At 41.4% G+C, this 25,867-nt stretch overlaps 1 protein-coding gene across 2 annotated transcripts in view; it reads right to left on the bottom strand.

Moving 5' to 3' along the window:
- Positions 1–25,867, bottom strand: part of dnai1.2 (dynein, axonemal, intermediate chain 1, paralog 2) — a 346,056-nt gene that overhangs the window by 82,922 nt on the left and 237,267 nt on the right. The gene's annotated exons all lie outside the window — the stretch shown is intronic.

Here is a 25,867-nt window from a genome sequence, read left to right on the forward strand (position 1 = left end):
TTTTTCTAAGTCATTCTTCATATAGACAGAAGGCCAATCAAATGTGTGTAACATCACATGGTTTGGAATCTCATGTGGAATTTTAAAATAAACTAGGGGGCTTTGCCCCCTGCTTGCTTTGCAAAGGGCTGTGTCATTCATACAGTACTTTTGTGGTTAGGGACTGTGTGCATGTGTACATCTAAGTGTGTGTGTGTGTTTGTGTTAATCTTAAGGTGCAAAAATAGATCTGGTAGTCAAGGGTAATACCACAATAATACAACCAGACACCAACATTTAATAAAGAGCAGAGTTTGTATATGCTTTAATGATCAATAATGGGTAAATCTAGAAAAAAACATTTTCCTTTCCCACCAGGCCCGCATAAATCTGAATTGCACTTCTCTGGCTATAGACCAGATGTACCTGTATAGGTTGTATGGTCCCAGAGGTAGTTGTCTTCAGGATATCATCAACAGAGGATTTTGGCACCAAGTAAGCTAGAATTTGCCCTAGTTACAGTCTACTCAGAGATATACTTACCTCGTGGAGTAGCTCTTGCATTAATGTTTTATCCATCTGTACATTAGAACATTAGAACAATCTACTGTAGATGAGAACAGGTCATTCAGCCCAACAAAGCTCACTAGTGCTTTCCACTTATTTCTTCCAAAAAAAAATCAAGTCGTGTTTTGAAAGTCCCTAAAGTCTTACTATCTACCACACTACTTGGTAGCTTATTCCAATTGTCTATAGTTCTTTGTGTAAATAAAAACTTCCTAATGTTTGTGCGAAATTAGCCCTTAACAAATTTCCAACTGTGTCCACGTGTTCTTGATGAACTCATTTTAAAATAACAATCTCGATCAACTGTACTAATTCCCTTCATAATTTTAAACACTTCAATCACGGCAACTCTTAATCTCCTTTTGCTTAAACTGTATAGACTCAGCTCTTTTAATCTTTCCTCATAATTCAACCCCTGTAGCCCTGCAATCAGCCTAGTCACTCTTTTCTGGACCTTTTCTAGTGCTGCTATGCCCTTTTTGTAGCCTGGAGACCAAAACTACACACAGTATTCCAAATGAGGCCTCACCAGTGCATTATAAAGGTTGAGCATAACCGTCTTGGACTTGTACTCCATACATTGTGCTATATAACCTAACATTCTATTAGCCTTCTTAATGGCTTCTGAACACTGTCAGTAAGTCGATATCTTAAGAGTCCACTATGACTCCTAAATCCTTCACATAAGATGCACTCTTTATTTTCTGACTGCCCATTGTGTATTCAAACCTAACATTTTTACTTCCTTTGTGTAATACTTTACATTGACTAAAATAAAATTTCATCTCTCCTCCTCGAACCACCACCTTATTGTGGTGGAGGGATTTGCGTGTCCCAATGATCCTTGGAGGTATGTTGTCCGGGGCTTTATGCCCCTGGTAGGGCCACTGAAGGCAAACTGGTCCTAGGTGAGGGATGAGACAAAGAGCGGTTCAATAGACCTTCTATGATGAATAAAAAATTTGGACGGTGTTTTCCCTTGCCTGGACGTGGGTCACTGGGGCCCCCCTCTGGAGCCAAGCCTGGAGGTGGGGCTCGATGGTGAGCGCCTGGTGGCCGGACCCGCACCCATGGGGCTTGGCAGGGCATAGCCCCAAGAGGCAATGTGGGTCCCCCTTTCCATGGGCTCACCACCTATGGGAGGGGCCAAGGAGGTCGGGTGCAGTGTGAGTTGCGTGGTGGCCGAAGGCAGGGACCTTGGCGGTCCGAAACCTCGGCTACAGAAGCTGGCTCTTGGGACGTGGAATGTCACCTCTCTGAAGGGGAAGGAGTCTGAGCTAGTGCACGGGGTTGAGAGGTTCCGGCTATATATAGTCGGGCTCACCTCAACACACAGCTTGGACTCTGGAACCAATCTCTTTGAGAGGGGCTGGACTCTCTACCACTCTGGAGTTGCCACCGGTGAGAGGCGCCGAGTGGGTGTGGGCATACTTATTGCCCCCCAACTTGGAGCCTGTACATTGGGGTTTACCCCGGTGGACGAGAGGGTAGCCCCCTTTCCATCTTCGGGTGGGGGGACGGGTCCTAACTGTTTTTTGTGCGTATGCACCGAACAGCAGTTTGGAGTACCCACCCTTTTTGAAGTCCCTGGAGGGGGTGCTAGAGGGCATACCTTCTGGGGACTCCCTCGTACTGCTAGGAGACTTCAATGCTCACGTGGGCAATGACAGTGAGACCTGGAAGGGTGTGATTGGGAGGAATGGCCCCCCCGATCTGAACCCGAGTGGTGTTTTGTTATTGGACTTCTGTGCTCGTCACGGATTGTCCATAATGAACACCATGTTCAAGCATAGGGGTGTTCACATGTGCACTTGGCACCAGGACACCCTAGGCCTTAGTTAGATGATCGACTTTGTGATCGGGTTGTCGGACTTGTGGCCACATGTCTTGGACACTCGGGTGAAGAGAGGGGCGGAGTTGTCAACTGATCACCACCTGGTGGTGAGTTGGCTTTGATGGTGGGGGAGGATGCCAATCAAGCCTAGTAGGCCCAAATGTGTTGTGAGGGTCTGCTGGGAACGTCTGGCAGAGTCCCCTGTCAGAAGTAGTTTCAACTCCCGCCTCCGGCACAACTTCAACCACGACCCGTGGGAGGTGGGAGACATTGAGTCCGGGTAGGCCATGTTCCGTGCCTCTATTGTTGAGGCGGCTGACCAGAGCTGTGGCCATAAGGTGGTCGGTGCCTGTCGTGGCGGCAATCCCCGAACCTGTTGGTGGACACCGGTGGTGAGGGATGCTGTCAAGCTGAAGAAGGAGTCCTACTGAACCCTTTTGTCCTGTGGGACTCTGAAGGCAGCTAATAGGTACCAACAGGCCAAGCGAAATGCAGCCTCGGTAGTTGCTGAGGCAAAAACTCGGGCATGGGAGGAGTTTGGGGAGGCCATGGAGAATGACTTTTGGACAGGTTCGAGGAGATTCTGGTCCACCATCCAGCGTTTCAGGATGGGGAAGCAGTGGCAGTGTCAACACCATATATGGTGGGGATGGTGCGCTGCTGACCTCGACTCGGGACATTATGGGTCGGTGGGGGAAGTACTTCGAAGACCTCCTCAATCCCAATAACATGGGCTCCCCCATCTCTGGGGCTGAGGTCACTGAGGTAGTCAAAAAACTCCTTGGTGGCAGGGCCCCAGGGGTGGATGAGATACGCCCCGAGTTTTCAAGGCTCTGGATGTTGTAGGACTGTCTTGGTTGATATGTCTCTGAAACATCGCATGGACATCAGGCAGAGTGCCTGTGGATTGGCAGACCGGGGTGGTGATCCCCCTCTTTACAAAGGGGGACCGGAGGGTGTGTTCCAACTACAGAGGGATCACACTCCTCAGCCTCCCTGGAAAAGTCTATTCGGGGGCTCTGGAGAGGAGGGTCCGTCGGATAGTCGAACCTCGGATTCAGGAGGAACAGTGTGGTTTTCATCCTTGTCGCAGAACAGTGGACCAGCTCTACACCCTTAGCAGAATCCTGGAGGGTGCATGGGAGTTTGCCCAATCAGCCAATCAGTCTACATGTGTTTTGTGGACTTGGAAAAGGCGTTCGACCGTGTCCCTCGGGAAATCCTGTGGGGGGGTGCTCCAGGAGTATGGGGTACTGGACCCCCTGATAAGAGTTGTTCGGTCCCTGTGCAACTGGTGTCAGAGCTTGGTCTGCATTGCTGGCAGTAAGTCAAGCCCATTTCCAGTGAGAGTTGGACTCCGCCAGGGCTACCCTTTGTCACAGATTCTGTTCATAACAGAATTTCTAGGCCCAGACAGGGTGTTGAAGGGTCTGGTTTGGTGGACTCAAAGGGTCACTGCTTTTTGCAGATGATGTTGTCCTGTTTGCTTCATCAGTCCATGATCTTCAGCTCTCTCTAAATAGGTTCAGAGCTGAGTGTGAAGCGGCAGGGATGGGAATCAGCACCTCCAAATCTGAGACCATGGTCCTCAGCCGGAAAATGGTGGAGTGCCCTCTCAGGGTTGGGAGAGAGATCCTGCCCCAAGTGGAGGAGTTCAAGTATCTCGGGGTCTTGTTCACGAGTGAGGGAAGAATGGATCGTGAGATCGACAGGCAGATCGGTGCAGCGTCCGCAGTGATGCAGGCTCTGCATCGGTCTGTTGTGGTGAAAAAGGAGCTGAGCCGTAAGGCAAAACTCTCAATTTACCAGTCGATCTACGTTCCTACCCTCACCTATGGTCATGCGTTATGGGTGGTGACTGAAAGAACGAGATCGCGAATACAAGCGGTTGAAATGAGTTTCCTCCGCAGGGTGTCTGGGCTTTCTCTTAAAGATAGGGTGAGAAGCTCAGTCATCCGGGACAGGCACAGAGTAGAGCCGCTGCTCCTCCGCATCGAGAGGAGTCGGATGAAGTGGCTCGGGCATCTAATCAGGATGCCTCCTGGACGCCTCCCTGATGAGGTGTTCCGGGCACGTCCAACCGAGAGGAGGCCCCGGGGAAGACCCAGGACATGCTGGAGGGACTATGTCTCCCGGCTGGCCTGGGAACGCCTTGGGATTCCCCCGGAAGAGCTAGAAGAAGTGGCCGGGAAGAGGGAAGTCTGGGCCTCTCTGCTCAAGCTGCTGCCCCGCGACCCGACCTCGGATAAGCGGAAGAGGATGGATGGATTGATAAATTTCATCTGTCCAAACCTGTATGCTATCCAATTCCTTCTGTAATGATATAACAGATTGACAATTTATCTGCTAATCCACCTATCTTGATATCATCTGCAAACTTAACCAGCTTGTTACTTATATTCCTATCTAAATAATTTATATATATTAAAAATAGCAGCAGCCCTAACACTGACCCCTGTGGAACACCACTCTTAACATCAGCCAGTGTCTGGGCCAATTCTGAATCCATCTAAAACATAAACCTGAACTCCCACTTCTTTTAGTTTGATGCCCAACCTCTCATTTGGCACCTTATCAAATGCTTTCTGAAAGTCAAGATAAACAATATCATATGCTCCACTTTGATCATATACTTTTATTGCATAGAATTCCAGCATGTTAGTAAAACACGACCTCCTTCTTCTGAACCCATGCTGACTCTTCAGAATAACTCCTGTCCTTGCCAGGTATTAGTCAATCTTAACCTTAATAATTCCTTCCATTAATTTTCCTGTGATACATGTTTAGCTTACTGGGCTATAGTTGCTTGAATCTGTATTGTCACCATTTTTATATACTGGGATGGTATTTGCCATTTTCCAGTCCTTCGGAATCTCTCCAGTGTGCAGGGACTTCTTAAAAATATGTGTCAAGGTTTAATATATGTGCTCACAAGCCTCCTTAAGAACTCAAGGGTAAATATTATCTGGTCCTGGTAATTTGTTTGATTTCAGCCCATTTAATCTGAGCAGTACTTCTCCCTCTACAATTTCCAAATCCCTCAGTACCTACTTAGTAGTCTCATTTACCTCTGGGAGGTTATTCACTTGCCCACTTGTGAAGACCTCAGAAAAATGTAAGTTTACAGCATCCGCTATTTCATTGTCTGTATCTTTTAATTCCCCTCTACTAGTTCTGATGCACTTGACGTCCACCTTAACTGTTCTTTTACTACTAAAATACTTATACATATAGAATCGCTTAGGATCTTCTTTTGTCTTATCTGCTATATTCCTCTCCAACTGTCTTTTAGCCTCCTTGATATCTGTCTTAATTGTTGCTCTCATGTTCTCATACACTCTACAATTCAATTTGCAGTCATCAGTCTTATATACTTTATAAAGCAGTTTTTTTCTTTTGCAACTTCTTTTTTAAATCTTTATTAATCCACTGTGGAGTTTTTTTTTTTTTACTTCCTATTAATTCCAATTTTAGCTACGTATCTGTCCTGTGTGAAAAGACACTATATCGCACCCGACCCAACACAGACTCACACTGAGGCACGTCTAAAAACACACCAAGATTTTATTTTCTTCAGCTAAAGGACACTTCTTCCCGGTAATCCCTCTAGCCACAACACAGTCCCAAAAGCACTCGCAGTAACAAAACACAACCCTTCTTCTGGCACCACCACTCCTCCCTGGCAAACTCGTCCTTTTCCTCTCGATTCTGGTCACTGAGTGGTGGTGGCTGGCCCCTTTTATAGCCCACCCGGAAGTTTCAGGTGCTTGACCACTTGGTTCCAATTGCACTTCCTGGAGGGGCTGAAGAGTTGTCCAGCTGGGCGGTGGAACCCATGCAGCACCCCCTGGCGGCCATCCCAACTCCCAACCGGTCTGTTGAGGACTCCATCTCCCATGGAGCCCTGCGGGAGGTTGAGGCATCACCGCCGGCCAGGGAGACTGCCACCAAGCATCCCGGGGGAGGTATTGAGTTGCCAATGGTTGCTCCCCCGGAACATATGCAGGAGGGGCATCCTGGTAACTGTTCTACCTCTGGGCCGCCAAGAATTGTTCAATCTAAAACAAATAAATAAAACTTTACTACCTTATCTGCTCCTACAGCCCCTTGCGTCTGATTGGCATCTAAACACTGGCCGCTTACCTAAGCACTGCTGAGCCATCTCCTTTATTGCTTTAAAGTCAGTTGCTGCCTTTTTTCTTTTCTTTTAAAGTAAGGAATCGCTGTTATGACGCGGTTATTTGCTTACAAATGTCGGTATCAGTTACTGCTGCTTTCTACCCTACCTCCTCAATGCTAGTTCAGTTACAGATAACAAGAACAAGTACAAGTAACTTTTCCAAAAACACCTCCAAACATCCAGCTACTTTTGCTCTTATACAGGTGAAAATAAAGCAAAAAAAACAAAACCTTCTAAAGTGAAAAAAGCTTTAAAAATTCCTGCACGGTTACTTAGCGGCAAGCAAAACCCAAGTTTTTAAGATCAAAATGTATTTTTTATTTAACTCTCACTCCATAGAAAACACCAAAAACTCTCAGCCGCCACTAGCGTTTGCAAAGTGTATGTCAGCATGCCTCAAGCCTCAGCATAAACCTGGTCATACCTAAATATGCTGACAATGCTCCAATCTCAAAACTGATGTGGAAGGTCACAGTAACAACAGTGTCTTTTAACATTTTGATTGTACTGTTGTAACTCCTGTTGTTGCTGCAATCAAAGCTGTATTTTAGCCATCTCTGCCTCCAACCCCTTCACATGCCTTCGGATGGTGTCCAGACAGATAGTGTTCACAGCAAAGAGTCCTGCAATGGAAAGGACTGAGCTTCTTCTTGAACTCCACCCCCACATCTTTATTCTTATTTGGATTCAATAGGTAACTGGAGATAATTTATTGATTATTATTATTATTGCATGAAGCTTTTTGGTTTTTTGGTCATAATAGGCTATCCTACCCTCTGCACATCTGTCTAGGTTCTCTTGGGCAAGGGAAAAGGCGAAGGTTTGCTGGAGAATCAACCTTAAAAGAGTTTAAATACTGATGTGCACTAATGCCATTTGAGAAACTCATGTCCTCTATACTGTACAGGTGATGCAGGGGTAAAGTTATTTCACATCTGTCATTATCTCAAAAGGGGTTATTCCTGTGGATCAGTACCAACAGCAACTTGATGTTCCAGTCTCTTTGTCTGGATGAGAGACATTTTTTTAGCATACCAATTATTGTATGATTAGCCCTTTGTACCTATCCTGAGGCCTGTGAATGGAATGAGATATGAAATTGAGGTCTCACCCCCACTATATTCTATTTTCACCATCGCAGGAAAGTGTTACCTCAGTCAGAGTCTATTATCATAACCCCACCAGCTGGAAACATGGTTCATCAACAGCACAGTTGTGGTCTAGGCAATGACTCTTAGAGAAGGGAGGCACTCAACCCATTTGGTAAAAGTACAAGTGACAGTAAAGAGATATCTGTTCCCTCTGGACGATTTCACTACAACTTTACATCCAGCCTAATTGAATGGGGGACCAGGGAAAGGATTGGCAGCCTGTGTAAGGATGGAACTAGCAGCATATTAGACATCCTTCACATATTGTGATGTGTGAGTCCCTGTCTTGCACCCCAAAACATGAGGCTGAGTCTCAGGACTTTAGCAAAACCAGCAGGAAAAGCATGATTATTTATTGTAGTGGGATCTACCACTCTCCTATACACAGACACAGCAACCAGGCAAGTAATACTGTTCCCTGCATTTATAATGTTCCTTGCATCACCCATCGAAGGCAAGCACTCATAGGGTGTGCTGTTGCTGTGATCTGCTACAGCGCTGGGAGCCTGCAGTTGCCCCCGCAACTGTTAGGCTGTCTTCCACAGATGCGGTGATCGCTCTCCGGGACACTCTTCAGCGTGTCCTTCCATTGGGGGAGTCCCAAAAGAGTTTAGAAACCTTGTAATATACATTAATGTCTTGCTGCATGTGAGGTCAGCATACCGGTCTACTACTTACCTGATGGTCTCATAATGTAGCATGACTGCCTCAATGTCCTCCATAAGGCTTGGCATGAGCATGGTCTACCATGACTCCCCTGTGGTCAGTGGGGACGACCAATCCAGGGTGTTTTCACTCCTCTGATGCTTAAACTAGTAGGCCCTTGACTAATTTGAGCTTCTGTCTCAATTTATATAGAACCTTTACAACAGGTGAATCTTTTAGGGTTTTCTTGGAGGTGACCTGGGTAACACATTTGCGCTATGACAGGAACTTGCTTCTATTTAAAAAAAATTAAACCTGTGGTCCGGTCTCCACTCTAGATGCCTTGCCTCTGCTTTGGCTCCTTGTGATTATGTTAACTTTCATCTCATCTTTGGGGAACCATTCTTTGAGGAATGTCCACCACTGTCCTCCTATAGCTTCTGCATTAGCTAGCTGGTCAGCCAAGTTGTTGCCCTCTTAGTCAGGGCCTGGAGCATGGGACTTACCTTTTCCCTTCGTCCAGCAAATCTACATGCACATTAACAACACTAGTTGGTTACATCCAAGAAAGTGGTCCCAATTTTTTACAGGTTTATTGGGGACATTGGTTATTGCTCTAGTTTTATAGTAAGGTAGTTATGTCACAAAGCTATGTCTTGCACAGTTAGAGTCACTACAAATAACCAACTTTCAGATTTAGCACCAATTTCTGCATACTGACTCATTTTCATACCTAGCTGGTATTATAAGGGTCCACAGGGAACATGGTTTCCCCCAGTTAGTCCTACTCCTGCCTTCACCAGGAGCTCATGTCAGAATGCCTACCCATCAATGTAGGCCTCAGGTAGTCCCTGACAAGCATTTCCATCATAGTAAGGATGCCAGTTCGTCTGTGACTATGGGGAGCTAATCACTGTGACAGTGTCAGGTTCTTTTCTTTGTCATCATGTTGCTAAACACTTTGCCTTCTCTTGAGTGTCAGCCTGTTTAGAATCTGGGACTGGTTGATGAAAAGTCTTGATTATGATCAGTGGACAGAAGAGCTTTTTCACAATCCGAGTATTTGCGTTCTACCTTGTGTAAAGCTAAGATAGTCCAGCACTGAGAGTATATTCAGAAAATGCAGCTTCATAGCCATAACTCCTGCCAATATTGGAAATTAAGGTTAAAACTATCATATGCAATAATGTCCAACCTTAATTTAAAACTATAAAATGACAACAAAAGTTCACAAGCAATGTCTCTATGATCAAACAGTGAACTTTGTAAGATGGAATGTCAAACCTCTCAATCATGAATTAAAGAGGAAGAAAGCATTCTCTCACCTAACCGGTCTAAACACCAGCATAGAATTTTTACAGGAGACTGACTTAATCAGCAAGAATCAGTTTTAGTTGCAATGAGGCTGGACTGGCCAAAAATTCCACTCCATGTATACAAAGAAAACTAGAGGCCTGGGAATCTTTTTCATTTTCAATTTCATTTGCAATATCAGATGTAGTATCTGATCCTGAAGGGCAATATGTAATGGTGATTGGTAACTTATTTAATCATAAAGTGATTTTGAAAAATATCTGTGCACCCAATGTGTATGACTTTATCCAAAATGTATTTGCATCAAAAACTTAAATACTTTCAAAATTATATATATTAAAATGAGTTATATTAAATTTTTTCTTTATAGATAAAAATTTCTTGCCCGTGATAAAAAATTGCAAATACAACGCTATTGTTATTTCCGACCATACCCCTCTGATCATAGAGTTCACATCAATATGCCCCACATGCTCATCTTGCAGCTGGCGTCTTAACCCCGTGTTATTAGCTGACTAGAACTGTACAGAATTTATATCCAAGCAAACTGATTTTTTTTTTTTTGAGACAAATGCATCCTCAGATGTTTCTGCATGAATACTCAGGGAAACTCTGAAGGCATTTTTAAGTGGACAGGTTATCTCATATCTCTCCCACAAAAATAAGTCGGAAACCAAGAAGGCCTCAGAGTTGATCAATGAAATTACCAGAACAGATCAAGAACATGCCAGATCTCCAAATGAGGCACTTTTTAGGAAAAGACAGGATTTGAAATTAAAGCTTAACCTTTTGACAACAAAAGAAACAGAAGAATTCATTTTTAAATCACAACATTATTACTATGAACATGGAGAGAAGGATAATAAGATCTTAGCTCAAAAACTCCACAAGCAGGAAGTCCACAATGCAGTATGAGTAATCATCAACATAAACTGAGATAGAATCATTCGCCATAAAAATATACTATACACATTTACAGACTGCTATAAGTCCTTATATTCTACTCAGTTTACAAAATAAAAGAAACAATCTAATGTGTTTTTGATACATTAGGGATAGCACAGTTAGATACTCTCAGTGCAGAGGAATTGGATAAACCTCTGACACTGTCAGAATTATTAGACATTATAAACTCACTTCAGAGTGGGAACGCACCAGGTTCTGATGGCTACCCTGCTGAATTTTATATAAAAAAAAAAAATTCAATCCAGTTAGCCCCTCTTTTATTAGAAACATTTATAGCAGTCAGAGACAATAAAATTCTACCTCAAACTTTTCGCCACGCATTGATTACCATTTTTCCATAGAAAAATAAGGACTTACTACAATGTGCATCATACAGATCAATCTCAATTCTGAATAATGTTGTAAAGATACTCTCCAAAGTCCTAGCTAGAAGGATTGTAAAAAGTGCTCCCTTCAGTAATATCACAAATCCAAACCGGATTTATTAAAGGTAGACATTTCCCTTCCAATGTTGGAAGCCTATTTAATGTAATATATTCACCTATAAAGTCCAACACTCCAGAGATCTTATTACCTTTGGATGCAAAAAAAGCATTTTATCTGGTTGAATGGCATTACCTGTTCACCTATTTGCATAAATTTGGGTTTGGTCCCAGCGCTGTAGCAGATCACAGCAACAGCACACCCTATGAGTGCATGGATAAAACTGCTGTATACCAGTCCAGAAGCTGCAGTTTGTATTAACACTATCTCAGACTACTTCAAACTAGAATGTGGTACTAGACAAGGATGCCCCTTGTCACCACTGCTATTTGCAATCACTATTGAGCAATTTGAAAAGCATCAGAGATAAAAAGGATTTTCAAAGAAGGATCTGAACAGAAAATATCACTATATGCAGATGATATGGTATTGAATATATCAGACCCGCCAAATTCAGTGCTTGCAGCCCTAACTGTACTAGCAGAATTTCAAAAGATATCTGGATGCAAAATTAATTTTAACAAAAGTGGGGACTGGGCGGTATCATGGTCTGGAATCCCTACAGATTTTATTTTTTCTCCAGCCGTCTGGAGTTTTTTTGTTTTTTCTGTCCCCCCTGGCCATTGAACCTTACTCTTACTCGATGTTAATGTTGATTTATTTTTTTATAATTATGTCTTTCATTTTTCTATTCTTTAATATGTAAAGCACTTTGAGCTACTGTTTGTATGAAAATGTGCTATATAAATAAATGTTGTTGTTGTTGTTGTTGTAAAAGTGTGCTTTTTCCAGCGAATTCTATAGCAAACAGCATTAGGTTGGACACCTTCCCTTTTATCATTGCAGATCAGTTTAAATATCTAGGGGTAAACATCACAAGTAAAAATATAAAGCTCTTTTTCAACAAAATGTTGCTGTTTACATTGACAAAATTAAACAAGATGTGCATAGATGGTCTACCCTCAATCTTACTTTAGCAAGGAGAATTATCACTATTAAGACGAATATCCTCCCTAAGCTTCTGTTTCTATTTCAAAACATTCCCATATATTGTACATTAACAAATTATTTTTTAAGAAAATAGATTCAATCATAACCTTTTTTTATTTGGAATTTGAAAAAAAACACACATCCAAAGGGAGACCCTACGACAACCTAAATCAAAAGGCAGCACGCCTCTACCTGATTTTCAATTTTATTACTGGGCGGCAAACATACAAGCTATAAAAACCTGAAGACTGACACAAATAGATGAACACACACTAGCTTGGTCTGCAATAGAAATGAAATCCTGCATTACCTCTTTATATTCCTTGCTTTGTAAACCAATGAATACAAGGTATCGTCAATATACTAACAATTCAAGTGTCCTTCATTCACTCAGAATATGGAACCAGTGTAGCACTTCAAGTTAGAGAATATTTTATCTGTGGCACCTCTACATAACCACCTCTTTCCACCCTCTCAAACTTACAGTTTTTAATGTTTGGAAAACGTATGGGATTAAATCATTTAGAGATATGTATATACAGTGCATCCGGAAAGTATTCACAGTGCACCATTTTTTCCACATTTTGTTATGTTATAGCCTTATTCCAAAATGGATTAAATTAATTTTTTCCCCAGAATTCTACACACAACACCTCATAATGACAACGTGAAAAAGGTTTACTTGAGATTTTTGCAAATTTATTAAAAATAAAATAATTGAGACAGCACACGTACATAAGTATTCACAGCCTTTGCCATGAAGCTCAAAATTGAGCTCAGGTGCATCCTGTTTCCCCTGATCATCCTTGAGATGTTTCTGCAGCTTAATTGGAGTCCACCTGTGGTAAATTCAGTTGATTGGACATGATTTGGAAAGGCACGTACCTGTCAATATAAGATCCCACAGTTGACAGTTCATGTCAGAGCACAAACCAAGCATGGTCAAAGGAATTGTCTGTAGATCTCCGAAACAGGATTGTCTCGAAGCACAAATCTGGGGAAGGTTACAGAAAAATTTCTGCTGCTTTGAAGGCCCCAATTAGCACAGTGGCCTCCATCATCCGTCAGTGGAAGAAGTTCGAAACCACGAGGACTCTTCCTAGAGCTGGCCAGCCATCTAAACTGAGCGATCGGGGGAGAAGGGCCTTAGTCAGGGAGGTGACCAAGAACTCGATGGTCACTCTGTCAGAGCTACAGAGGCCCTCTGTGGAGAGAGGAGAACCTTCCAGAAGGACAACCATCTCTGCAGCCATTCACCAATCAGGCCTGTATGGTAGAGTGGCCAGACAGAAGCCACTCCTTAGTAAAAGGCACATGGCAGCCCGCCTGGAGGTTGCCAAAAGGCACCTGAAGGACTCTCAGACCATGGGAAACAAAATTCTCTGGTCTGATGAGACAAAGATTGAACTCTTTGGTGTGAATGCCAGGCGTCACGTTTGGAGGAAACCAGGCACCTCTCATCACCAGGCCAATAGCATCCCTACAGTGAAGCATGGTGGTGGCAGCATCATGCTGTGGGGATGTTTTTCTGTGGCAGGAACTGGGAGACTAGTGAGGATTAGGGGAAAGATGACTGTAGCAATGTACAGAGACATCCTGGATGAAAACCTGCTACACAGCGCTCTTGACCTCAGACTGGGGCGATGGTTCATCTTTCAGCAGGACAACGACCCTAAGCACAGTGGCCCAGCCAGAGCCCAGACTTGAATCTGATTGAACATCACTGGAGAAATCTGAAAATGGCTGTGCACCGATGCTTTCCAGAATTCTGAGGAAAAAAATGAATTTAATCCATTTTGGAATAAGGCTGTAACATAACAAAATGTGGAAAAAGTGATGCGCTGTGAATACTTTCTGGATGCACTGAAAATAAAGTCTTTGCATCCTATGAACAATTACATTCTAAATTTCCCATTAACACAATTTTTCCACTATCTCCAAATCAGTACCTTTGCTAAAGAAAATCTGCTCAATTTTCTTTACCTCCCACCTATTTCTATTCCAGAAAAGATATTGATCAGTCTTGAAGACCCAGACAGTATTTCTACAATATATAAAACCATTTTAAAGTCCCTTCCTTTTAAAGATCCCAAAATACAGTGGGAAAAGGATCTATTACTCAACATTTCAAAAATTAGTGGAAGGCACCCAGGCACAGATCTGACTTTAGCTCCTTATATGCAAAGCATTCAATTATTCAACTTAAAAAATTTTATTAAGCACATTTATCTCATTTACAATTGTCTAAAATATTTTCAGGGCAAGATCCAACCTGTGAACGTTGCAATTAAGCTCCAGCTTCACCAGGTCACATGTTTTGGATGTGTACCAAATGAACATCATTCTAGAGATTTTTTTTTCCATTTTTGTCAGACAGCCTTGGTGTCACAATCACTCCTAATCAATTAATATCTGTGTTTGGTGTAATCCCAGATGGAATTAAAGTGGAGAATGACAAACTATAACTGCCTTTATTTCACTATTAGCACGTAGACATCTTGCTCACCTGGAGGAATCCTAACCCACCTCTGTTAAGTCAGTGGGTAACTGATGTTATATACAATGTTATATATAATCAAACTGTCTCTTAGAGGATCTGTTCAAAACTTTTTAAAACCTGGCAGGACCTAATCAATAATATTTTAGAATAAGCGCTTATATTGGGGATAAAGACTCTTTTCCCACTATACTACTCTCAGAAGGTTTATTCTGGCTTTTGGCCTTTCTCTATTTCGCATGGGGGGGTTGGTTGAATTGAATTTAGTTTGTTAATTTTAACTAGATTGTATGGAATGTTACATGCTTTAAATAAATTCAATAAAAGTAAGAAAAAAAGAAAACACAGCTTCAAGACAGAATTTGTGTTTATTGGGATAAATGAGGCAGGGGGCTATAATAAGCCTGTACTTTATTTCCTGGAATGCTGATACTTGTTCCTCTTTCTATTTGAAAGGTTTCTCTTTCTGCAGGTGTTTGTGTAGTGGTAGGGCCACCTCTGCATAGTCCTCTATGAACTTTCATGAATAATTACACACTTCTAAAAAGCTTTGGAGCTCTGAGATATCAAATGTAGTTTTGATTCTCTGGATCACTTGGATGCTTGTGACTGAAGTTTAAGACTCTCTGATCCTCCATAAACCAACATAGTTTATTTCTTTCCTACACTACTATCCTTTACTCAATGACAACTTTGCTCTGGCTTTGAAATGTTGTGTCAGGACATGTTTGAGCTCTGCCGTGTGTTCTAAACACATCTAACCACTTCTGGCTCCACATCAGGATGTCATCTACATAGATCAGCTTTTCTCGAGATGAGGCATCACTCATTACTTTGTGTAAAAAGATTTTGAACTCATATGAACCAAATGGACACCTGTTCCAGGTTTACTGTCTATTCGTGAAAGAAAAGGCAAGCTTATACTGGTCCCACAGGTCCACTTTTAGTTTCCAGAAACCATGTACCACATCTGCTGTAGAGAAAAACCGTGCTTTTGAACTTAATGGTCATGAACCTTTTATTATGTCTGGCACTGTGGGGTTGTTGGCTTGTTCAGCAAGTGGGTTTTAGAGTGCATAGGAACTAATCTCTGTGGGAAAAAACTTGGCTGGCAGGTTCCTGCTGGTGTATGTGAATGTACTGTAAGGATGTGTTACCATTCATCCCCTTGACAGTTGTGGGGTCATCATTCAGTCCTACTTATGCAACAACAGGAAGTGATTGGTTACTCTGACTTCAAAGGTCATTAGAACACTAGATGAGAACAGGCCATTCAGCCCAACAAAGCTCACCAGTCCTATCCACTTCTAAAATAACATCAAGTTTAAAATTTCCACTGTGTAAAGAAAAACTTACTAATGTTTGTGTGAAATGTATCCTTAACAAGTTTCCAACTGTGTCACTGTGTTCTTGATAAACTCATTTTAATGTAACAGTCTTGATCCATTGTACTAATTCCCTTCCTTTGTTTAAACTGAACGGTCTCAGCTCTTTTAATCTTTACTTATAATTCCTCCACTGTAGTCCAGGAATCAGCCTAGTCACTATTCTCTGGACATTTCTAGGGCTGCTATGTCCTTTTTTTGTAGCCTGGAGACAAAAACTGTATTCAGGACTCCAAATAAGGCCTCACCTGTGCTCTATAAAGCTTAAGAATAACCTCTTTGGACTTGAATTCTGCACATCATGCTCTATAACCAGGCATTCTGTTAGCCTTTTGAGTAAACACTGAGCACTTTCTGAATGTGATAGTGTCAAGTCCACTATGACTCCTAAATCTTTCTCATAAGGATGAACTTTCGATTTTCAGACGTCCCATTGTGTATTCAAACCAAACATTTTTACTTCCTACATGTAATACAGCCTGTAAGCTGTCAAAGTCCCTCTATAATAATTCAGAGGATATTAGATTATCTGCCAAAGCACCTAGGTTGATATCATCTGAAAACCAGCTTGTTACTTATATTCCTCCATCCATCCATCCATTATCCAACCCGCTATATCCTAACTACAGGGTCATGGGGGTTACTTATATTGCTACCCAAATTCTCACTGACCCCTGTGGAACACCAGTCTTAATGTCAGCCAACTCTAATAGGGTTCCTCACACCATAATTGCCTGCTTCCTGTGTTTGAGCCAATTTTGCATCCATCTACAAACACCACCTTGAACTCCCACTTATTTTAGTATGGTGCCCAACCTCTTATGTGCCAAGATAAATAATATAATATGCTCCACTTCAATCATAGTCTTTGGTTACTTCCTCAAAGAATTCCATCATGTTCGTAAAATGTGACCTGTCTCTTCTGACCTCAAGCTGACTGTTCAGTAAAACTGCTGTTGTTGCCATGTGTTGCTCAATCTTATGCTTAATATTTCTTCCATTACCCAGTGAACCTTTTTATATAATGGGATAATATTTCCATTTTCCAGCTCTTCAGAATTTCCCCAGTGCACAATGACTTCCTACAAATATGAGTCAATGGTTTATACAGTATATGTACTCACTAACCTCCCTGCAAATATGAGTCAATGGTTTATACAGTATATGTACTCACTAACCTCCTGAAGAACTCAATGGTAAATATTATCTGGTCCTGGTGACTTGATAGATTTCAGCCTATTTAATCTAAGCAGTACTTCTGCCTCTACAATTTCCAAACTACTCAGTACTTCCTTAGTAGTCTCTTTTACAAGTGGAACATTATCTATTTACAAAGACCTCAGAAAAGAGTTTAGAGCATTTGCCATTTCACTCTCTGTATTTTTTAATTCTCCTATTGCTATTATAACACTATTGCTGATGCACTTCACTTCCTCCATGACTGTTCCTTTACTACTAAAACACTGAAAGAATCTCTTTGGATCATCCTTTTCCTTATCTGCTATATTCATCTCTAATTGCCTTTAAGCCTCTGGAATATACTTCTTAATGGCTGTTCTTGTAAGCTCTATGATGCACATTGGAGTTATTAACCTAATAAACCTGAAAAAGATGTTTTATTCTTTGCAGCTTCTCCTTCAACTCTGTATTAACTCACTGCAAAGTTTTTTTTTAAATTTCCTTCTAATTCCAAATTTAAGCATGTACCTGCCCTGCATTATACAGTATGTAAAACGTTTTTAAACCTGTTCCACTGTTCCTCGAATGTCTCTGTACTTAAAAACATACAGTATCCCAAGCCATTCTCCTTATACTTTGTCACGTCTGCTCAAAATTTGCCCTACTAAAGTTAAATTTAATAGTTTTACTCTTTGCATCTGCACTCTTCCAAAACACCAATCAATCACCTCTATATCTTCAATTTTATCCCAATTATTACAAAATACTTAATTCAGATATACTGCACTCCGCATTGGTGCTTTAACATACTGCATTAAAAACAGTTACTGATTATTTCTAAAAACTCTTATGCTCCCCTATTTGCAAGGCTATCCCCAGTTAATTTTTGGGTAGGTAAAGTCCCACCTGACTATAATATCTCCCTGTAACCTTATCTTTTTAGAATTACTAAAAAGATATGCAATGAAATTTATAGACTGCCCAATGCAGACAGCAGAGACTTCTAAAATTTGGCATCTTTCTTTAATGCTTTCCAAATGAAACCTCATTGTTCGACTCAAGAGGGCTTATGTTTAAACTCTTTTTGATATAAATAGCAACCTCACCTCATTTTCTGTTCTGTCTATCCCTCTTAAAGATGTGCAACCCTCTATGTTATAATCATCCCAGTCTTTGTGAATTAGCCAGATTTCTGCTATTACTATATCATCATAATTATGCTTTGTTACTGTACATACAAAACATAACATCAGTTTAAAGCTGATCCTGCAGCTAGGATGTTGGATATGACTGGGTTCACGGATCGTGAGGCTGATCCTCCAATTGGTTGTGAACCATCTCACTGAGATTGCAGAGGTGGTGAACCAGCTGAGAGTAGGGAAGGCTGCAAGGATCTGAGGTATCCGGGATGAATATCTCCAGGATGCTGGTAAGGCTGTCCTCCTGGCATTGCAAGCAATCTTTGCTTCCATTTGGAAGACAGGCATCATCCCAACTGAATGGAAAACGGGACTTGTCACCCCTATCTGGAAAGGGAAGAGAGATCTCCAGGATTGCAGCAACTGCAGGGGGATAACACTGCTCTTGATGCCAGGTAAGGTCCTTGCTAGGGTCATCCTCAATAGGATTTGTGATCACTTGCTCACCTACCAGCGACCGGAACAGTCTGATTTAACCCCTAAGAAGTCTACCATTGACTGCATCCTGGCACTGAGGGTTCTCATGGAGCGCAAAAGTAAACATCATAAGAGATTCTTTGCAGCCTTTGTCAATTTTCATAAAGCGTGGGACATCCTGAGACTTTGCGGGATCGCCTCAAAGTTGCTGGGTATCATGGCTGGCCTGTACACTGATACTGTGCAGAGTGAAGACAGAACCCCAGTTGATTCTGGGGTTCATCAGGGGTGTGTTCTTGCTTCTATTCTGTTCAATGCTTGTACGGACTGAGTGTTGGGCAAAGTCGTGAGGTCCAGGGGCTGTGGGACATCTGTCGGTGAAGAAAGATTCACTGACCTTGACTTTGCTGAAAATGCTATGATTGTTGTGGAGTCAATGGAGCCTCTCTGGGCTCTCGAGAGATGAAGCGAGGAGTCTGAGTGTCTGAGCTTGCAAGTGTCTGGGATAAAAACCAAGATCTAGGCCTTTAATGACCTCTTAGGCACAGCCAACAGCAGTGTGTCTGTCTGCAGAGAGAGTGTCGACCTTGCTGAGAGGTTTACTTAACTCAGCAGTGACATTCATGTCTCTAGTTACTCTTCCTATGAAGTCAGTACATGGATTGGGAGAGCAGGGGGGTCATGAGGTCACTGGAAAGGGTTGTGTGACACTACCGATATCAATGCAAAAGGACAAAGTTGTATGTCTTTAGAGTCCTGGTGTTTCCTGTCTTTCTATATGGTTGTGAGACATGGATACTATCCAGTGACCTAAGACGAAGACTGGACTCCTTCGGTACTGTGTCTCTTCAGAGAATCCTCGTGTGTCGCTGCTTTGACTTTGTTTAGAATGAGCAATTGCTCACAGAGTCACATTACCTGCATTGTGAGGGAGCGTCAGTTACGGCACTACGGCCATGTGGAACAATTCCCAGAGGGGGATCCGTTTTGCATTGTTGAGGACCCGAGTGGCTGGACCAGGCCAAGGGGACACCCATGCAACACCTGGCTGCAGCAGATAGATGGTCATTTCCGGAGGGTGGGACTAGACTACCAGTGCATGCTCCCTAACCTGACTTGACCTGACATATAACTCCAACTCACTTGTTCTATTTTTGATGCTTGTAGCATTAAGGCAAACTATTTTTAATGGTTTACTCATTTAACTTTTGCATTTAAACGTTGGGTTAGAATTTACATTACTATGCATTTTCATTTTTACAGTATTGTTTGTTCCTTCATGTAGAGTTCTAAATCTGGTCTGCCCTAAACTCCTTGTGACCCCATACCCTAGTTTAAACAATCCTTGACTAACATACTCGTACACCTCCCCAACCAATTGGTACCCCTCTGGTTTAGATGTAAACTTTTGTAGCAGGACGGGTCTCATCTGTTCCAAAATGAGTCTGAATGCCCCATAAACCTATACCTTTCTACCCTGCACCAAGATGATTTGAGCCACATATTAAGCCTTCTGATCTCCTCAGTCTTACCTGGACTAGAGTGTGGCACAGAAGGAACTTTGAAGAAGACTGCCTTGTCAGTTCTTCTCATCACCCTGGCATTTAACTCTTTAAACTTGGATCATTATTTGTCACAACAAGTCATTTACTTATTGAGATTCCAGTGACACCTACTACTGTTTACTGCACTGCCTTGCCAACGCTAGTTTGAATAGAAATAACAAGAAAAAGTAGAATTAACTTTTCCAAACATACCCCAAAACACTCAACTAAAAAAAAAGCAGCACCCAGCACACTAAGTTTTCAGGAGCAAAATTTATTTTTTAATGAACTCTCACACCACAGAACACAACGACTCTCAGCTACTTCTCTTTCATTTGCAAGGATGACATCAGCACATTGGTACATTTTAATTTCCCAATCAGTACAATTTATACAAGAATTTAGCAAAATTAGATATGAATAAAAACAAAATCCACTGAACCTTTCTGAAACAGTTTGTGTCTCATTGAACACAAAAGTCATAAACTCGCAATCCACAACTCTCAAGCAGAATAAGAGAAGATGCTTATTTGCCCGAGTGACCAAATGCAAATTGCCTCAATTCTCATTGGTGGGACCGAAACCAACTGAAAAAAAAGCTAGCTTGTCCATTTAAGCAAGTCTTATTTGCTAGGTGTCCTTTATGAAATACTATCCTCTAGCTCTTCAGAAGACGTACACAAGGGGCACAAAATAGTATGGTGGCCCAATTGATGGATAATGTAGTTTATTATTGCCCTAAAAAGAATTTGACACAGATTATTACAAAAATTTGCTGTAAATGTGTGTTGCATTGAATCAGTTGAAGACCGACTTATGTTTGTTTCCAAGAAAAATACTTCAATTGCTTTAAAGCAATATGTTGGAGACAATAAGTATTAAGTAAGAAATTTATTTACAAAAATGAAGTTAAACATCTGTGGTACTGCCCTGATTATACAGGAGAGCTAAAAAGAAATACCACATTTCAAACATCTATTCTACAAAAATGCTACAAGATAAAATAAATTTCATTACAACATAAGAAAGGGTATACAAAATAGTTTTTTTGACTGTGTTTAAATAATGATGACTTCAAGGCTGTGGCCATCATTAGCAATACACTCTTCAAAATGATTTTGGAATACACTCACTGTGCTGGGGTATCTGATGAAGTTCATGAGGGTTGGATTTAGCGACGAAAGTTTTGCTTATTTATGCAACCATTCAAATGGAAATGTGCCTCATCACAGCACATGACGATGGCATCTCGATGAACGGTTTGCTGAGCATTTGTGCACAACTTTCTATGGCTCTCCCAGTCTCTCTCAGTGAGTTCCTGCTCTACCTTCATTTTATGTAGATGGGATATAAGGTCCTTATGCAAAATCCTCCACAAAGGAGGAAGCAGAAGCATGTTTGCATGCTGAACGTCTAGGAGACTGCAAAACCCTTACAGCTTGGATGTTTTCCGGCATTCGTACAGCCAGAGGATAGCTTGGAGATTTTCTGTTCAGTGTTGTACCGGTCAGTCCAAATTTAGTCACAAAGAATAGTTTTCCGATTTGGGACGTTACTTTTAGGAAGAATGCTGAAGTGGGTTTGGAAGACACGTTGTATAGTGATAATGGATTTGTTGTTTTTGAAAAGCGATTTGACAGCAAAAGCACGGCGTGTACCAGACTGAGGCATGTTGCAGACTGAAAGCTACAAGGGATCGCATATCAAATGATCCCCACCCCAACCCACTCGGCTGCCTCTACCTCACGCAATGTCATTGAGAAATATGGTACTTCATTTTGGCTCACCCTGTATTTTGCACTTTTTCCATATCAAAAAATGGCAATAACTGATGGCGAGTGAAAGAAGCAAGTGGTGGTTGTCCTACAAGCATTACCTAAACTTGAATAGTCAGCTGGATGGTATATGTGCAAATGTCTACTAAATTTGAATCTGAAAATGTGAATCTTTTTAACAAAGTTTGGCTCACCACATTCATTTGCTTTGAGGCCAAAGTGTTGCCAAATATGCAAGGTTTACTTCTTCTAACCCCCTAATTGACAACATTTGTGCTTTTCTATAATAAACAAAGTATTTTTAAACTACATTATAGAGCATGGCTATTAATGACGCGGACATCCTGTGGTCAAGTTAAAAACTGCAGAAAGTGCAGAAAGGCAATTTTGGCTTAAAATAGTGACAGCCCACTCACAGACTTCGCAGCCATAATATCGCTAATCAGCCACATTTAAGAAACGCTTTATGAAGCCTCTTAATTCTACTATCAACAACATGGCCACTGGACCCGAACAACGAAAAATAACAAAATAACAGTGAGCAATAAACAAAATAGAACCCAAATAATAACAAGAAAATGATAAACATAAATACAGAAGGGTACAAAAACAAAACTTAAAGTGACTACACAGACACCCTTCTGTCCTGCCTGTACCCCAACCTCCCATCCACTCTTTGACTCCCGCTGCCTTCCTGGACTTAAGTGGCGAATACTCTGGAGTAATTTGGTTGCTCCTGCTTCCAGGCTGCTCAGCCTGGTATGATGAACCTAGCCCTGACCCACCAAATGATCAGCCACATCAGACAGCGTTACAATGTAGATTGAACGTAATTAATTGAATGAAAAAACAGATAAGCAGATGCATCATTTATTCATAAATTCATGTAATTTGTGCTCAACATCACACAGTACCATCTTATCGTATTACACATGCAAATTATTTACATGAGTATGGATAATGGTAAGCAAAAAATAAATTACAACTCACCGTTACCTGCAGTGATATCGGAATCTCCCTTCCCCACTGGTAAAATGCAAAGTAATAAGTGTGTTGTCAACTCGCTGCTCAAATGGCATGAGCCCCAAGATTTCTCTACCTCCTCCAGTGTTGTTAACATTCATATGTTGGGCTTTCATCTTTTCACAACGCCTTTGATGTCTGACCACTTCTTTTTTATTTTGGGTGCAGTGTGATTTTCTAAACCTGACCTTTTGAGTGCACCCGCAACGCTATACCACTCCATCAATTTCCTTTTATTGCTTACTAGCAAAATACCCACACTTTGCAATGGAGAAGTAGTGTGTTAAAGAAGTTATGAAAAAGAAAAGGAAACATTTTAAAAATAACGTAACATGATTGTCAATGTAACTGTTTTGTCATTGTTATGAGTGCTGATGTCATCAAGTATTTGATTATCATTATTTCTTTCAATCAGGTTTGTATTTGGAGGACAAGTTGTGTTCAAGTTACATTTCTCGTTTGTTAATCATTGTATAGATACAACAGGTTTCATTGATAACTTTGTGTCCACATTGTCAGAGTTGAAGCATTCATAAACATCGAAGTGTCCACTATCCAAATCGCTTCCCATGAATCTAAGATGTTTAACAGGCATTCCTAGTTGTCCAAAGGTGTAAAATATTTCCCCATTTCTATACACTTGAAAGCGACATTGAAACAATTCTGTGGAAGCTACCAGTTCACATACAGAACCATAGGTTGAGAGCTTAAGCATTTCACTGCTATAGTGGTCCTGTGTAGTATAATTGTCTCCTGTACCATCCATCAGTCCACACCTTGAACCTGTCTCAGTCATTCAGTACATAAGACACAATGTCTCTGTGGATATCAAGGCTGAGACTGAAATAGCCATGCAAAAAGTAAGAGAGAGAATGTAAGAGGCAGATGCAATCTCAGGACATGGAAACCACTAGGTACGGGCCGTGAAATTGTGATCGAAAGTGATCACTGGAATAGACATGTTATTCGAGGTAAACTTGCACCCGTTGAGAAACAAAGTACAAAGGAAGGCAAGAAGCGGTGGTGCAGGTAATGAAAAGCATAAGTCAGCACCAGGAAGACGTACATGAGCAAGTAAGGAAGCCCAACAATGACATCCTGGAAGTGGTGCAGTAAAAGAAAAGGCAACATTCACAAGGAGGGAGACGTGAGGGAGTAAGGAAACCCAATAATGTCAGCCTTGAAGCGGTGGAATAAAGAAGATGGGAGCAGTGAGCACGACAAACAGCTGAGGAAAGTAAGGAAGTGAGTGAGGAGGCACATGAGTGTGGGATGTCGTTAATGTATTTAGGCAGGGAGCCAACCACATGGTAGGTGCGCGGACAACAGCCATGCGGAAAAAGTAAAGTGGACCGGGGCAGCCCTTGTGCGTCTTGGCCGTAAAATAAATCATCTGTTAATGGAAATAAGGAATTAAACCGCCAAAAGGAGCGGTCAGTTCCGAAAGTTCCTTACGGCATAATGGTGTGAACAGCCAAAAAGAAGATGTTATTTTCATACTTAACAACTGCAAGGAATGAGCATGCGAAATTTCAGTTTCCCACCTATATGCTAACTATTAGTGATAAGTCAGTGAGGACTTTGCCTTTTATATTTATAGATTCCACTGCCTAAGCCACCAAATAGTACATTTTTCCTGGCCTCTACTTCAGTAGGCAGGACCTCCATTAAACTTAAGTTTTTTTTTTTTGTCCCTCCGTGCTTTTGCCATTGTTTTTTCTTAAAACGGTGAAGGTAAGGGGCTCTTTATATTGATTTGCTTATTCATAGGGGTGTAATTCTGAGAGGAATTGGGGTGGGGTGGCAAGCGCATGCACGTGCATTACATTTCACACTGATCAGGATTTATGGAGTGGAAGAACGAGTAAGTTGCCGTATGCACAGATTTATATATCAAGATTTTTTTTGTGCGTACGCACATTTCTATCTTTGTCCATAACGCCATGTTTTTGTGTGAATTCTACGCATGACATTATGCATGAGGCCCCAGATGTCCCTAAGGGCTCTACCCATAAGGTGACACTAGAAAGGGATCCATCATCCGAAGACTAACATTTAGCTTGTCTTCCCTATTACCCATTTATGAGAACTCTTACTTTCCTTTTCTTTGTTATTAGGATGTTTACCTCAACTCAGGGTGTCTGGATCTTCAGTGTTTCCTGGCTCATCTAAGGTTACTCAAAGAAGGTCAAAGGCCTCTGAAGGCGTTTAATGCTTCATGACGTGCTGCTACACTTTATTGTATTCATCAGCAAAACTGAATTATAATAATCCTATCATGTTCCTAATTGATAATTACAACTGATTAAACAATGATCTCACAAAATAAAAGTTACTTTAATTAGGTAGTAATCCTACAGTTACTAACAGGAGGACACTAGAGACAAGTCAATCTGAATAACTTGCCATGTTTGAATCCATATGGCATTTATGTATTGACACAGATTTAAATTTAGCATTGCAACTCTATTTAATAAATACTTTATTCAGCTGATAAATATAGTAATTTTGCTTTAGTCACAGTAGTAACCCTGTTAGCAATACATGTATTTTGATAGTTTATCCCACTCTTTCCAGAAAGAAGAGTTCAAGCTCTATGCCTTGATTTTAGCCTTTACATAAAAAAATAAAATTCTTTAAATCTTTAGATTTAAAGAAAAATATAGTACCATCCTATATAGTTTATAGTAAGATATGCTATAAGCTCATAAGGACAAATATAAATATAAAAGACAAACA

The sequence above is a fragment of the Polypterus senegalus genome, chromosome 7 (genome assembly GCF_016835505.1).
Source record: "Polypterus senegalus isolate Bchr_013 chromosome 7, ASM1683550v1, whole genome shotgun sequence".
In the NCBI taxonomy this organism is placed as follows: Eukaryota; Metazoa; Chordata; class Cladistia; order Polypteriformes; family Polypteridae; genus Polypterus; species Polypterus senegalus.